The sequence below is a fragment of the Cryptomeria japonica genome, chromosome 2 (genome assembly GCF_030272615.1).
Source record: "Cryptomeria japonica chromosome 2, Sugi_1.0, whole genome shotgun sequence".
In the NCBI taxonomy this organism is placed as follows: Eukaryota; Viridiplantae; Streptophyta; class Pinopsida; order Cupressales; family Cupressaceae; genus Cryptomeria; species Cryptomeria japonica.
The window spans coordinates 315,194,564-315,209,150 of record NC_081406.1 but is presented as its reverse complement, the minus strand read 5'-3'; the positions used below and the strand labels follow the sequence as shown (position 1 = coordinate 315,209,150).

Sequence of the window (14,587 nt, the reverse complement as noted above, 5' to 3'; positions counted from 1 at the left end):
ATTCTGGTTGCCTATGATTAGAGAAGACCTCAATGGGTTAGCTGTAAAATCAAGGGATAAGGAAACTAAGCCAGATTCTCATCGTGCAATCAAATTTAAGCACATGTTATTTAAGTCTAGTTTATTAAAATTATATGAACAGCAAAGAGTTTGTTCTCAAGTTCAAGAGTCTCATAAAAAAATAAGATACAAACAAAAGAAGGCAATCTAAGAGACAAAGAAAGTTGAGCAGTTTTAACCAAAAGCCAATTTGGTAGGTTTTGGGCTTAACGAAAAGGATATACATTATAGAATAAGCTATGATAATTTGATTATTCAAACTCTATATTTAACTTAGTTATGCAATCTAGTAAAACTGCATCCTATAAATAAATTATTTGTCAACAAATTCAGCAGCAATATTCAGATAGTTCCCTTGTTAATGGCATGATCATGAAACAGATTTTGAGATAACGGCGTGCATCCTATAAACCGCAACTAGTGGATTTCTTCAAAAAAATTGATGAGAGTCAACATACAATCCCAGGCTGATGGAAGCTGGAACTTTGGTCTCTTCTCATTCAGGATAGCTCATTAGAAGGGTGTTCTTCTTTCTGGGTTCCAGATCCAATAATGAAGAAAAGGCTGAGTGCTAGAATGTATCAAGGTCACAGCCTTGCTGGGTTGCAGGAAGCAGATCATTAAGAGTGACCCCCAGTTGATTATCAAAGGTTTGAGAAAGGGGCCAGTAAGGACAGGAAACTTATAGTGTTCTTTCCAAGGCTTGCCTTCTGTGTAAAGATTTTTAAAAGGCCCTCTTCCTCTATTGCTTCAGGCAGTGCAACAAAGCAGCAGTACTTTTGGCAAATGTAGGCTTGATCAGCTTCCCTTTTCAGCCAAGGGTAAGCAATAATTTACAAGAGTGGGAGATCCTTCTTCCCACTCATTGCAAGAGGATAACAGTTTACAATGGTGATCTCATTAAATGTCTAGCAGACTATCCACATCCTTGAAGATAAATCTTTTTTTATACCATCACAATAAGCAAACTACATGGTGAAGAACTAAGCCGAATGACCCCCTATTTCAATAACTCTTGAAATTGTTTCTTGGCATCATTGCTCTCGAGAAGCGATCCCCTATAAACCAATGTTTTGTAGTAAAGATTCAAGTAATAGTTGAATCTCATGCTCCACCTCCCTTCTTGGTAGCAACCCCTTGGGCCTATAGAACACTCCTTGAAAAGATGACTACACATCATCCAAACCCTTCATAGACTAGTCATTGTAAAAATTCCCAGATCATCTTCTTGTTTTTCTTTTAATAAAAGTAAACAAAATTGCTTGGTTTCTTGAATTTATTTGATTGCTTGGTTGGAACTTACCATTGCATCTTTTGCTTTGCTTTGGTGCCCCTTTTGATCCTCATCCATCTATATATTTGTTCACCCTCCCAATAAAAATTGCATCTCTAGCATACATGGATTATGAAGAACCATAGCAAAAGGATCAATAATAATTACACTTGTATCCACTTCGTCTATGTATCTTGGGCTTATATAAAACTGAAATTTTGTAATATGCAGCTCTGTTTGCTACCCAATTTTTTACACTTCTTTCACGCACTGTAAAGATCCTTACTAGGCATTCATTCAAACTTGCAATATTTTTCCAATTAATTTTCACAGACAGTTGGTATTATATTTAATACTCAGATTCCCAAAAAATGTATGCAGTCAAAATGATAAATGCCTTTCAAACAATATAAATCGATTGCTCAAAACAGAAATTATATGAACAACTCTGTTAACATTGCTCCCTTTCGCGTCACAAAGGTGCTCCTACGTGGTGGAAGGATGCTACAATGGATCACTTGACTGTTTATGCTGACAACTCTGTTGACTCTCTCAGGAGGATGGGACCTCCTCTTGGGATGAAGTTGTGCCTCTTACGGCCGCTGAAGCTACTGTTGATACTGCTGTTGCTGCCTCTGTGGATTCAAGTCCCGTTGCTCCTGCTGCTCCTGTTGATGTTCCTCTACAACAGACTGCTGCTGGTTCTGCAGCAGCACGCAGCTAGAGATACTGATTGTAATCCTATGGGACCCTCAAGGAAGATCTCTCTCTTGATAGTCCTAATGACAGTATCGCCTGGACTGTGGTTTGTCACAGGCATTAGGGGAAGTCTTCCCCCTCCCCCAAACTCCTCTGTCAAGGATTGGGAGCCTCTAGCCCCCCTTGAGCTGGGTTCAGGTTGTTGGTCCGACAGGTTTTTCTTGTCACCTGTCCGTTTGCTTGTCAGTTTTTGTGGATGTGCCGTTATGGCTTGTCTTTGTTCTGTTCTCTGTAGCCGACGATTAATGTGCTGTCAATGTGCGGCTACTAGTTTTCTGATTGTTTTAACACCATCTGGGCTGTTGTTTTTTGGGGACAGCACCCCTGTTTTGCTGCTCTTAATATCAAAAACATTAATTTCAAGAATATCAGAGAAATTATATATATATATAACTGTGCACCTTAACATCCATGCTCAAGTCTGATGGTTGCTATCAAAGAAGACTAAAAACATCTGTCCTTCACAGTTTACCCCACCAGCAAGGTCCACGGCCTTCATTATCCTTCCCACCAAACAGCAGACTATTTTGAAGCTCAGGTTACATTCGATAAGAGATATATTAATGTCTAGCGTTGAAAATCACTAACATTAATATAAGTTGGATAACAGAAGTTTGCATCTCAATATATTCCCAAACTGAGACCACAAACCATCTACAGAAGTGTTAGTTGATGCAGCAACTATCATTCAATGAGCAGTAATAGTCCAGCTAGCTATAGAAATGAGCAAATTTCTCTAAAGGTAGTTGCCACTGAAATCCTTCACAAAATCCGGACCTCTTACAAATTTCTCATGCCATGGAAGATGCCACACAAAGAAAGAGGATGACGAGTTACAGGGGACTTTCCCACGCTGAGAAGTGGGTATCGAGCTCAAGAAGAGGGCTTGCAGATGCAAAGGGAACTCCTGTCAATCTGCCCAGTACTGAGATAATCTTTGTGGCACCCAAGCTTCACTATTATTGCCATCCCATATTCCCACATCAAAATGCCATAAGAAAAAGCCCCGATAAAAATTAAAGACTTCTGCAATATTCACAAGCTACACTTTAGAGAGAAATATAACCTTTTGGAAATCCCACATCAATAATATTAATATTACTTTACCTTTATTCTCCAAGGAAGAACACTGACTCTTTAACGAGTGCTTTCAAAAACATAATCTCCCCTTTTTCAAAACAATATCTCCCAGTTATGTCCCCATAATGATTTTCTTGGAAAAATTCCAAACTTCTGCAAATTTGTTTCCAACGGAAACTTCAGAAATTTGGCCCAAATATGAATCTTGATCGCATCCACCCTTAAAAAGAGTTAGGTTTTCATCCAACCTTTATCAATCTGTTGAAGGTTTCCATCCTCAAACATCCAGCTTATCACAAAGCATCATACAAATTCATCATATCAATTCATCATGCTCTACTACAGCCTATAAACCTCTTTAGGAAGACCTCCAAACACTATCTAGAGGATAAGACCACATTTATAATTTGCAAGGCCACATCTAATATTTGTCACAACAAGAGAACTTTATTTAATTGACTATTTTATTATTTTATTATTTTATTATTTTACTATTTTTATTTTATTTTTAATTAAATTAATCAATTATGAATTTATGAGTCATCCTTTCGAAATAATATCAATTTTTGGACGACTTGATTAATTTAATTAGGTCACTTTACCCAAAATTGGGGACATTACACCCACTCAGCTATGAAGGTAATTTGTCAAAAAGTTGGCACCCAAACTGATTGCATTCTTTGCCATGACATTATAACAAACAGTTTGCTTATAATTTATTTGGTAATAGTTGGAGAATGATTTCAGATTTGCAAATGTTGGAAGTTATTTGATTATTGCTCAGAATAATGCATGCAAACTTAGTAATAGAACTCCCAATGACCATAATCTTTCAATACTTAACAGAAGTTTATGAGTAGATTTGATTTGCAAATTTCATCATATTTTGCCATTAAAGAACTAAGAGATTACAATCATATTACAAAATCAGAATGTGCTGTTCAGAAATGAACATAATATGCGCCTTTAGTCTGTTCTTGCACTATAGAATGCCATGCTTAGCAAAAAAAAAACAATCTCGAGCATATAAACAGCAGTAATGAACTCTGAGTTTGCAGCAGTCCAACAAACACTTAAATAATATGCTCAGCTTAAGGACAAGTTTCAGAATTTAATCAGCAGCAATTAGACAAAGAAATCCACAATCCAAGCTTTCAAAAAAACCCATGTCCAAGGCATAAATCTGCAAACATTGAAGCTAGAAACCCCAGCGCCTAGGGCACAAGATGGTCAAGCCATAGCAATGATAGCACACGCCATGAAAGAGGGAGCCTACACCAAAGAGAACGAACCGATGCCAAGAAGTAAACCACAATATTTGAATACTTCATCCTCCATTGAATCGCTTAGTAGAATAAACCAAACATGGCATCCATTTCTTACTCCACCAATATCTTGCAATATATCCAGATAACCTGCAAATTTGTTTCTAAAGAGAGTCTTCATGAATTTAAAAACATCAATCTCTAAATACACTGTGAAATACCTGAATGATATCTCCAACAATATTAGCTAGGGTAGATCATTCACCACCGTTGCCAATTTTCTCAAAGACGGTTTTTGTCCTTAGGAAGGCTGAGATGAACCAAGTCCAATCTCCAGAAACACAAGGGCTATCAGATAAAGAGGTAATAAACTTCAACATACCAAATGAGCTCTCAATTCCCCTTTTTATAAGCTTTTTAAGGTAACTTTCCAAAAACTCTCTTTTAAAATCACTTTATTAATTTACTAAACCTTTTAACTCCAAAAAGTGATTTAATTTACTTTTAAAACATTCCAGCTTAAAGCCACTTTTAAGCATCCATCATTTAAAACTTTCCATCCTCTTTCCAACAAGCTATAAAACTAAGGTGTCTGATAAATATATTTGATTAAAGAAGCAACCTTAGTTAAAATAACCAAATATAGCTCAATATTACACCCAAAAGTGTCACATGACTCCTCTATACCATCTGAGCTCACTGGTAACATCAAATTACCTCTCTAAACATGCTGACACAAACCTAGAAAGTCAGCAACAACTGCACTGCTAGAGAACCATAAAATGGGAACATTACAAATTTACACCATTTACAAGGATATGGGTGGGATGAGCATATGTTTTTAGCTGACTCTTTTTTATGATATCAGCTGAAATCAAATTACAATTTAAACAGGGATCTCCAAGTGCAACTTTAAAAGAAAAAGTTTGTTCATCCCATCAAATTCTTTTTTCATATTCAGAAATTGGTGGCTATGTAACCAAGCCTTTAACTAATATTTAAACTGTTGTCAGCCTAAAACTTTTTTTGAAGAGTCACCATGAACTTATTGGAGTCCTTGGCTTTGTTCTTTGGGTGCGGCACTAGAAGCAATGTCCAACACTAGTTGTCACTATGACCAGTAATATTATAATTACTACAATGATTCTTTAGGTATTTACATTAGTGCACAAGAGTATTAGTCTTCTTATCATTCCAAATACTTTTCTCAAAGAATTTTTCCTCATCCTTCTAGGACTGATCATTGCTTTGGCCTTGCTTGGAAGATTCTCCATCCCCTCTTTTTTCCTCTTCTACATAGAGGGCATGACCAATTGTCCGATCCAAGTCTTTTTTGCCTTGTAGTAATCACCTTCCTTCAAATATAGGTGTGGAGACCTCTAAGATATTTTGTGAGAATATCTTCCTCCTCTCAGTCCATGCCTAACATGACTTGCCACTGGAGTTCCCTAGAGTGGTCCTACACACTGTACCCACTACCTTGTCTAAAATACAACAACTTAATTTTGGATAAGTCTCCCAAATGGATAAATATTCCTAAATAAGTCCTCAAAATCTTCCCAACTATACACAACTAATCTTTCCTTTTTATTTGCAAACACTAAATAACTTTGCCACTGTATAAAAGAATGCCCAAACATTGTAAGGTGCGCAAAAGAAATCTTGTGTGACCCACTTACATTTTGCACACTGAAATAGACCTCCATTAGTTTAATTCATGTATCTGAAAGTTCCATACTTTCTTGTACTTATAAATAATTTAATTTTTAATCGTCATTTCAATCTTAAACAGAGTTTCTTCAGATTTTAACTATGTTTTTTCCAACAGCCTTTCCTCCAAGAACCCTTCTTTATCAAAATCATCTTCCCCATTGTCTCCAATATCAAATCTTGGTTAGTAACTCAACAAGGAGCCAACAGATGACTAATCTTGGGCCGTTTCTCCTTGTTGCTGTTATATGTTGTTGTTGGCTGATCCTAGTCTGAATTGCATTGATCTCTCAATGTGGACCTCCAAGGCAGCTACTCATGCATTCAAATCTCCTTCCATTCTCACTTTTTTATTCCACTTGCAGGTATAGATTTCTGAAGTGCAAGGCAGCCATTCTTTGTCCTTTGAAAATCTAGTCACTAATATGCAAAGCTTCTTTCCACAATTTCTCAAAGGTTAGCAATCCGCTCCAATACCAAATTGACCAATTACTCCTACGAAAACACACAAAAATCAAACTATCTGTCCTACTTATTCATACCAATAGATAATCTTAGATGATAGAGCGTTGTGCAAATCTGAAACATTACGTGCAGAAAATAAGAACTCACCACACTAACTCAGAATTTTATCCTAAAAAACCACAAGAAGGGGAAAAACCATCTTAGCAGCAATTGCTCATATACTAATTTTTATTAATCAAAAAAACAAGTATAGAGAATAGATATAACTTATAGCTGCTCCAATTGCTCAATGTCAAGTCTCCAATGTCTTTTACAGCTGAGTGCTCCTCAATTTGATCATTACAACAACCAAACGAGTCATTAATGATCCATTTCAACCAGTTCACTTTAAGTTATATCCTAAAAGTGGAATTGGAATGAGAAACATCAAACAGTTCACTTCAAATTATAGATTTTATGTATCAAGAAAAAAATTGCCCCTTCGTGTAACCTGGCACCTTCGTAATCATTGCAACAATTAAAGAAAATTGCAATCATTGACTGTGTACCTAAAACAATTAAACACCATAATCAAGTTGCTGCTCAAAGTCTTCTCAGTTCCCTTAGAACCTTTTTCAGCCCCACCAAAAACAACATTGAATCCCCTTTTAAATGCAAGAGAATCTAAATTCAAGTCTTTGTGAGGAGAAGTTGTCTTTGAATTCAACAAATAGCACTACGTATGCAAACTGGGATTTTTCTATCATTACAGCATGTTGCAGTTCAAGTGTGTAGTGAGACTTGGAGATTTTGTTATTAATCCACTCATGCAGGCACTAATTCCAAGATACAGAAAGAAATCAACCATTCAATGCCTCAAAATATAATTCTGAAATGTTATTAGCATTTGTCAACGGCAAAAAACACGTTTCTCAAAGAAATTGTAGGATATTGTGCCCTCTCCACCATTGCAGAATTTTTTTCTATTGCATACATTTACAGGTCATTGTCCACTACAGAAGCTTAGAGGTCATTTTCCCCACTGCAAAGACTTTTCCCAAGTTTGAAAGAGAGATACCCAGTTGAATTTTCTAAAAATTGGAACCCTAAGTGACCTTCGCAATAAGTATTTTGCCTTTTTAATTTGGCTACCTAGCCAAAAAGGGGGAATGAATACAATGACTAGAACATCAAACCTATGAAAACTTTCTCATATCAATTATACATAATGGGAATTTAAATGAGGGTATAAAAATCTGCAAGACCTAACAATGGCTCTTGTTTGGGGAGGCATGCCAAAACTTTTGCTCTATCTCGAACATTCTGTTGGTTGAAAATTTTGTACACCTAGGAAAGCGTGCAAAATTATGGTTTTAGCCACAACATGCGAGTTAATACTCTGTAATGTCCCATCTTCACTAGTTGCCACTCAAGAGCATGGATTTGCCTGTTAGCCATCTCTGCAACCAAATTTACAGGTTAGGAGATGATTGGCTAACCAAGGGGATTTATACTAATTTTCTTGGCATTCGTGAGCTTATATTATGTAAACTTTATAATATTTCATTATAAAGTTACTTTTTCTAAAATTAGACTTATTTTATAAAGTAACTTTATAAAAGGGGGTTAATTAAATGTCAATGATAAAATATAAAGTTTACCCCTTTATGCATGCCTATCTAGGCAAAAGGCAAATAAATTTTAATTAAAAAGTGGCCCCAACAATGATAAATCATAACCCTCAAGCTAGGCGACCAAGTTGAAAGAATATCTTTTGGCATCTTGGCATATTGGAGCCCTAATTTGCACGTTGAGTTTTGGAAAAGCATAAAGGAATGTGTATGGCAATCATTTGGCATTCTATTGTTCATTTTTTTCATCTCTCTTTTGAAAAATTGCAGCTCTGAGATCAGATCAGCAGCATTTATGTGTTGGAGAACGAAAACTCTTCAATTTCAGGCAAGCTTGGACGAAACCCCAGGCCATATTTTAGAGGAATTCACTCAGGATTCTTATTTGGGCTTCAAAATTCAGTCATTATCAGCATTTACAGACCTGCAACAGCAAGGAGATTAGTTATTGGAAGTGACTGAGGGCAGCAACTATCATTTTCAAGCCCCACGTGGTCCTCCTATGCTGGTCATACCATCATGATGTCATCAGCAGGGTTGATTAAATAAATTAGCAGCAATAAGGGTTTGAAAATTGAAGGAAATCCATTGTTAGTGTTAGCAATCAACAAATAAATTGTTTTATCAGACTTTCTCAGGCTTATATGAGCAACGTGAGCAATTCTTTGAGGATTACAGGGCAAATTCAATGGTCTTGCCTGGGAGTCTGGTAGAACTGGTAGCAGATTTACTTAATTCTTCAATAATTGTTTTTGATAATTCAAGTGGATGCAAATAAACCTCATTGGAGGTATTGTCACAACATGGAAGCCCCCATATTGTCAATTTGTGAGAACCATCAATAAAAAAGTGCACTACCAGGCTAGGCGTTGGAATCCTGGTATGATATTTGTCTTCATTTAGTAAACTAAGCACTCTTATTTGAAATTATAGTTTGTTGCTGTAAAAATTCAGAATTCTGGAATTATTTTCAGTCAATTATTTCCTTGCATGTTTGCATTCAATATTCATTCAAAGTCAAAAAACACAAAAAAAAAAAATCAAAAACAAAACAAAAATCAAACAAAACCCCTTCGCTAGCCAAAGACAAAATTGGAAACAAAATCAGCAAATTAAATAAGATTTCAGTTCGGAATCTTACAAACTCTCCTAATTCTAAGGGAAGGCTCCCCCTTTCCTACTATTACAAATTAACTATAACATATAAACACTAATCTAACTTGGGTGGGACAACATCCTTTTCTCTTTTTTCAGAAAAGATGATATTTTTTTCTCTGCTTTCTGGAAAAGAAACTACAACTAGAGTAACAAATACAGAAACTTAAGAAAACTACAACTACAAAGATACTTATATAAAAGGAAGCGAAGTTTCCATGAAAGCCCAAAGTCTTTCATCACTTCCCCAGTACGGGAATGTAGAAGCAAAGCTCAAAGTCTTCACTTTTCTACTGTCCTATCTATCTTCCAAGATGATTAGTATGATAACAACGTACAACATATAGCAACTCAAAGTCTATTAGTATAATGCACTCTTGACTGCTATTCAATAAGAACAAGTACAAGCACAAAGTCTTGTAGCCTCTTCCTATCTTGACATGTAACTATACTAATTTAACCCTCAATATTTGCAGCACAAAGTCTACAAGAAATCAGATTAAAGCTCTTTCCAACAACCTCATTAGAATCTCAAGTATATGCAGAAAAATATATCACTGTGACATAAGAACACAATGAATATATGAACACAGCCTCAACACAAAGTCTGAAACTCAAACGTCTTCTTTATATTACTTGAGAATCCAATTTACAAGTATAAAACACAAACTCTTTATCGCTATAAATTTTTGCGGAGTTTTCTTGCTTGCTAGAAAGATAAAAATTACATAGAGCACCCTCTGATATATATAGGAGAGGGGATGAGAGCAAAAAGTGGGAAAGTCCAACTCACTGAGACTTTTTCCACAACCACTATAACTAACTATGACTAATTCCAAATTACAGTCCTACTATCTTTCAACTTGTAATTTGTTTACATGTAAATTACAAGTTACAAGAATGCAAGTAATGTGACTAATTGCAATTACAATTTTTGGCACTACATGTAATTTGTCAAAGGGAAATTACAAATGCATAAATTGAAACTAATCTAAGTGTCCAAGACACAACTCTATTTACATCATCCTCTATCTAAGAGGTCTTCATCTTGCTAGCAATTAAAGTATTCAAGATTGGTGAAAGTATTTGTCCAGGAACATCAACTTGCATCATTTGACCATAAATGGTAATGACAGTGACCTCATGAAGATCAACCATTGAACTTGATAATAAACATTCTTTGTTGGTTATTGTGACAATGAAAGTCATCGCTTTTAACCACATAACGCTACTATAAAGCATTGTACCAATGCATTCCTCTGCTGCATTACACCTTCATTTGTCAAGTTTTCTCTTACAATGGCATTGACCTCCACATTTACTAAAGGAAAGAAAATATTCCCAATGGTGAGATTAGAATAGCCATTGTTCTCTGATTCATGGTTCATGGTATTTTGATCCTCTTTGTATGTATGAAAGCATACTCTTTTCATTTTACATCATTACTGCCATCAAAATATGACACCACTAGCTTTTGCTTGATGTCCTTACATGCATTTGGACCCCTTGCAATCAGGTCTCTAGGAATTGATTGCAAGTAATCAAAGTGTGTCTCCTTGTAGTTGGGTCTTAGATATCCAACTATGAGTATTGATCTTGCAAAGGGAAAACATGGGAATGAGAGTATGTGGAGACAAGGTGAATTTCGGATCTTGGGAGGTGGAATGCGAGTGCAAGTGGATTGCAGCGAACTTGCAATGGGGAAATGGAAGAATGCAAGTTAGGGAAAAAACGTTGAAATTTACACTCACAATCGGGTCTTGGAGACCCAAATGCAAACAAGTGAGCTTGCAAAATAGGCATGAGCTTGCTATCAGTTGCAAATGAGTGGCAGGGATGAGCTTGCAATAAGAAAATGGTGGGGTATAAAGGGAAAAACCCGATACTTACACTTGCAATCGGGTCTTGGAGACCCAAATGCAAGTGAGCATGTTGCAAGTGCAAGCACATATAACGTTCATGCAATATTGCCTTGCAATCGGGTTTTGGAACCCCGATTGCCAGTGCAAGGGAAACATGAAGGCAGTGAAAGGATAACATGCTTGCAATCGGGTCTCAAAAACCTGATTGCAAGTATAATGCAATGGTGAAACGTGAAGGACTTGCAAGAGAAGGGTAAACTTACACACTTGCAGTGTTGGACTTAAAACCCAACTTGACTTTTGACAAGAACGCTCAACCAAAGGGACTTAGTTGCAGTCAGGTCCTAAAGACTCAATTGCAACTAGCATAGGTTTGAACTTGCATTTCGGGTCTTAGGACCCGACTTGCAATTAATAGTGCAAAACAACTTGTAATTGAGTTTTAGAGACCTGATTGCAAGTAAAGTTAACTTGCAGTTTCAGTAAAAGGTTCCTACTTGCAGTGACTGACTCAAAGTCAAAACCCGAAATTGCACAAAAAGCTAGGAAAATGAAAGGAAAATCCAACCAAAACTTGAACAACGATGACAAAGACACCCACTGATGATTTGACATTAACAAATATGAGTTTTAAACCTCATAAAATGTGCCTTAAAGAAGAAAACTACAAATTTTGAGTAAAAATTGGTAGAGGTTGTCAATTTTTTTAAAGTTCAAAAATTGAGACAACACATTTAATGGAAGATTTTCTGTCAAATGGTTCGAGTACGACATAATTTTGTGAAATTTAAGAATGCTATTGTTGTAGTAGAAGGACGGAATTAAAGCAATTCAAAATCATTGCCATAGACATTCATATGCATTAAAAATTCAAAGCCTTGCATGTAATATATTTTACAAATGAAATCATACTTCTACTATCATTAACAGTGCACAAAAATACACTTTTTATGGATTTGCTGACCTTTATGGGACGCAAAACGTCCAATTCCATACATCTTTGCTAACTATCCAAACCCATAATGTGAAAGAACTTAATGTGTCCACACACTGCCCAACAACTCCAATAATTGCACCCAGCAGGTCACACGTCCACCTACGACCAACAACTACTCTAAACGCCTCTTTTGGAATAGTAAAAACCCTTCGACCTATCTTTGTTCCCTTACACTACAAACTGGAAATGAATTTTGTCAAAAAAAATGTTTGTTCCAAGTCTACACCAGCTCCCCAAAGGACTTCAAACCCCCACATGAGCTATGATTTCTCTAATAATGTGGCCCTATAGCCTCGCAACCCTCTATAGAAGATATTGGCCAGCATAATTATATCCAAACACCTCACAAAGATTGATTTCGGAAGCTTTAATTTCAACGACCTATTCTTTTTCTTGCTTACACCCAACGTAATCTTCAATGGCAGCCAGCAATATGTTATTATTCTTTTCAAACTCTACGCCCAAAAAGTAAAGAAATTATTTGCTCCAAATCTCCAAAAGTTCAATACCAAATCAACATACAAGAGGGTGTCCCTTAGCTGGCACCCTAACTCATACACTTGTCATAGTAATCAAACTTCATAACATGGGGTCCATATTCAATCCGTGTCAATCGACTCGAATAATATGAGAGTAATCACCTTTGCTCAAAACCTTGAAATCTAATAACTTTTCATTGCTTGCAAACTACTGAAAAATTATCAAAATGCAACCTTGAATCAATCACTTCACATTCAGAAAAATTGCGACTTTTGGGTGAAATCATTCAAACAGCATCTCAAGATTTTCGTCCCCAAATTCCAAAGCTTCACACACCATTGATCCCTAGCCAGATACGCACTACCTTCTGAGTTTTTCATCCATTAGGAAAACCATTAGGGTATTTGTCCCTTCGATGAGAAATCTGACCATAGGCACCCTTCAATGAGAAATCTGACCATAGGCATACACCTCTAGAGAGTAAAGTAAACAATATCCAGAATGATCTCCTTTATGTTCACCAGCCTTTTTTATAGCCTTATGTGGAACTTAACTCATTTGGATAGCACAAACAAATTCATTGAATACCTCTTTGGACAGCTCAACTTGAAGAGAGATGGAAGGATTTGATGGTTGGTGTTGTATATGGTGAAAATGGATTAATAGAAACAACAATATTGAAAGACTAACAAGGATCAACCACAAAACCCTAGCCTAACAATGAAAATGATCCACCATACACAAATGAAGATACTTAAGACCATGCAAATAAACAAAATAAACCAAGATATACCATTCACATGTCTAGTAGGGTTTCAATCTCTATTTCTTCCTATCTCCATTGATCTTGTTTGATATATTTGCTCAATTATAAAATCCTTTTTTTTTTAATATTTGATTTATTTTCTCATAAAGTGACTTATAATGCTTTATTTATCTTTAGTATTAAACTCGTTAGCATAATTGATTAAATACAACTTGCCAAGACAACTGAATTTAATTAATTAACTCATTTCCTTTCTGCAAACCTAGGTTGAAAATGGGGTCATTATAGTCCTTCCTTCCCAAAGATTGCTTGTTACCAAGTAATCTGAAACTGTATGCCAAAACCTGGACCCCTATTGAATTTGAGGAATATTTCACTATATCCCAACTGCATCAATATGATACAATTGAAACCTATAGCTCTATCAAGCTCTATCACAAACATGGTTATCAGAAACATGATCAAATCAGATATTTGTGGGCTGAAACAAAAATGATGAGCATACCTCCCAATGCAATCAATGTGAAACTCGCCTGTTTGCTCCATGGAAATCTCAAACAACCACTTGGATTCCATATCTCAGCATTTCTCATTGCATGAATTAGGAGGCGTCTCACAAATCAGATCATGAAGAGATAATTTTGCATCTAAAATGGAAGATGCATCACCAATGGAATTGCACTCATGATGCTCTTCCCAAGTGATAGTAGTGTTGTTGTAGTCATTGAGCAATTCTTCATCACTACAAGCTCATTAATTCGTTGAATCAACTGTTTGATCTCCATATTCCCTTTGTCAAATTCTTTTTCCTTCGAAGTAGGTGCAATAGGTGACCAATTTTCTGCTTTGTAACATAAAAGTGAGCTAAACTTAACTCGAGGCTAAGTTCACCAACTTCTTTCTCCTTTTCTGTGAATGCTCTATAAGACTTCTCTGCAAATTTGTTATAGTGGCATCTGTAGACACCTAAAATTGTCCTGTTTAATTAAATAAATCTTTATCCTAAGTCTTCTATTAATTAAATAAATCTTTATTTATTTAATTAATCCATTAATCCTCTTCTAAGCCTTTCCTCATTTAAATAAATACTTTTATTTATTTAAAT

At 35.9% G+C, this 14,587-nt stretch overlaps 1 protein-coding gene across 5 annotated transcripts in view; it reads right to left on the bottom strand.

Moving 5' to 3' along the window:
• Positions 1-14,587, bottom strand: part of LOC131070233 (uncharacterized) — a 125,759-nt gene that overhangs the window by 40,808 nt on the left and 70,364 nt on the right. The gene's annotated exons all lie outside the window — the stretch shown is intronic.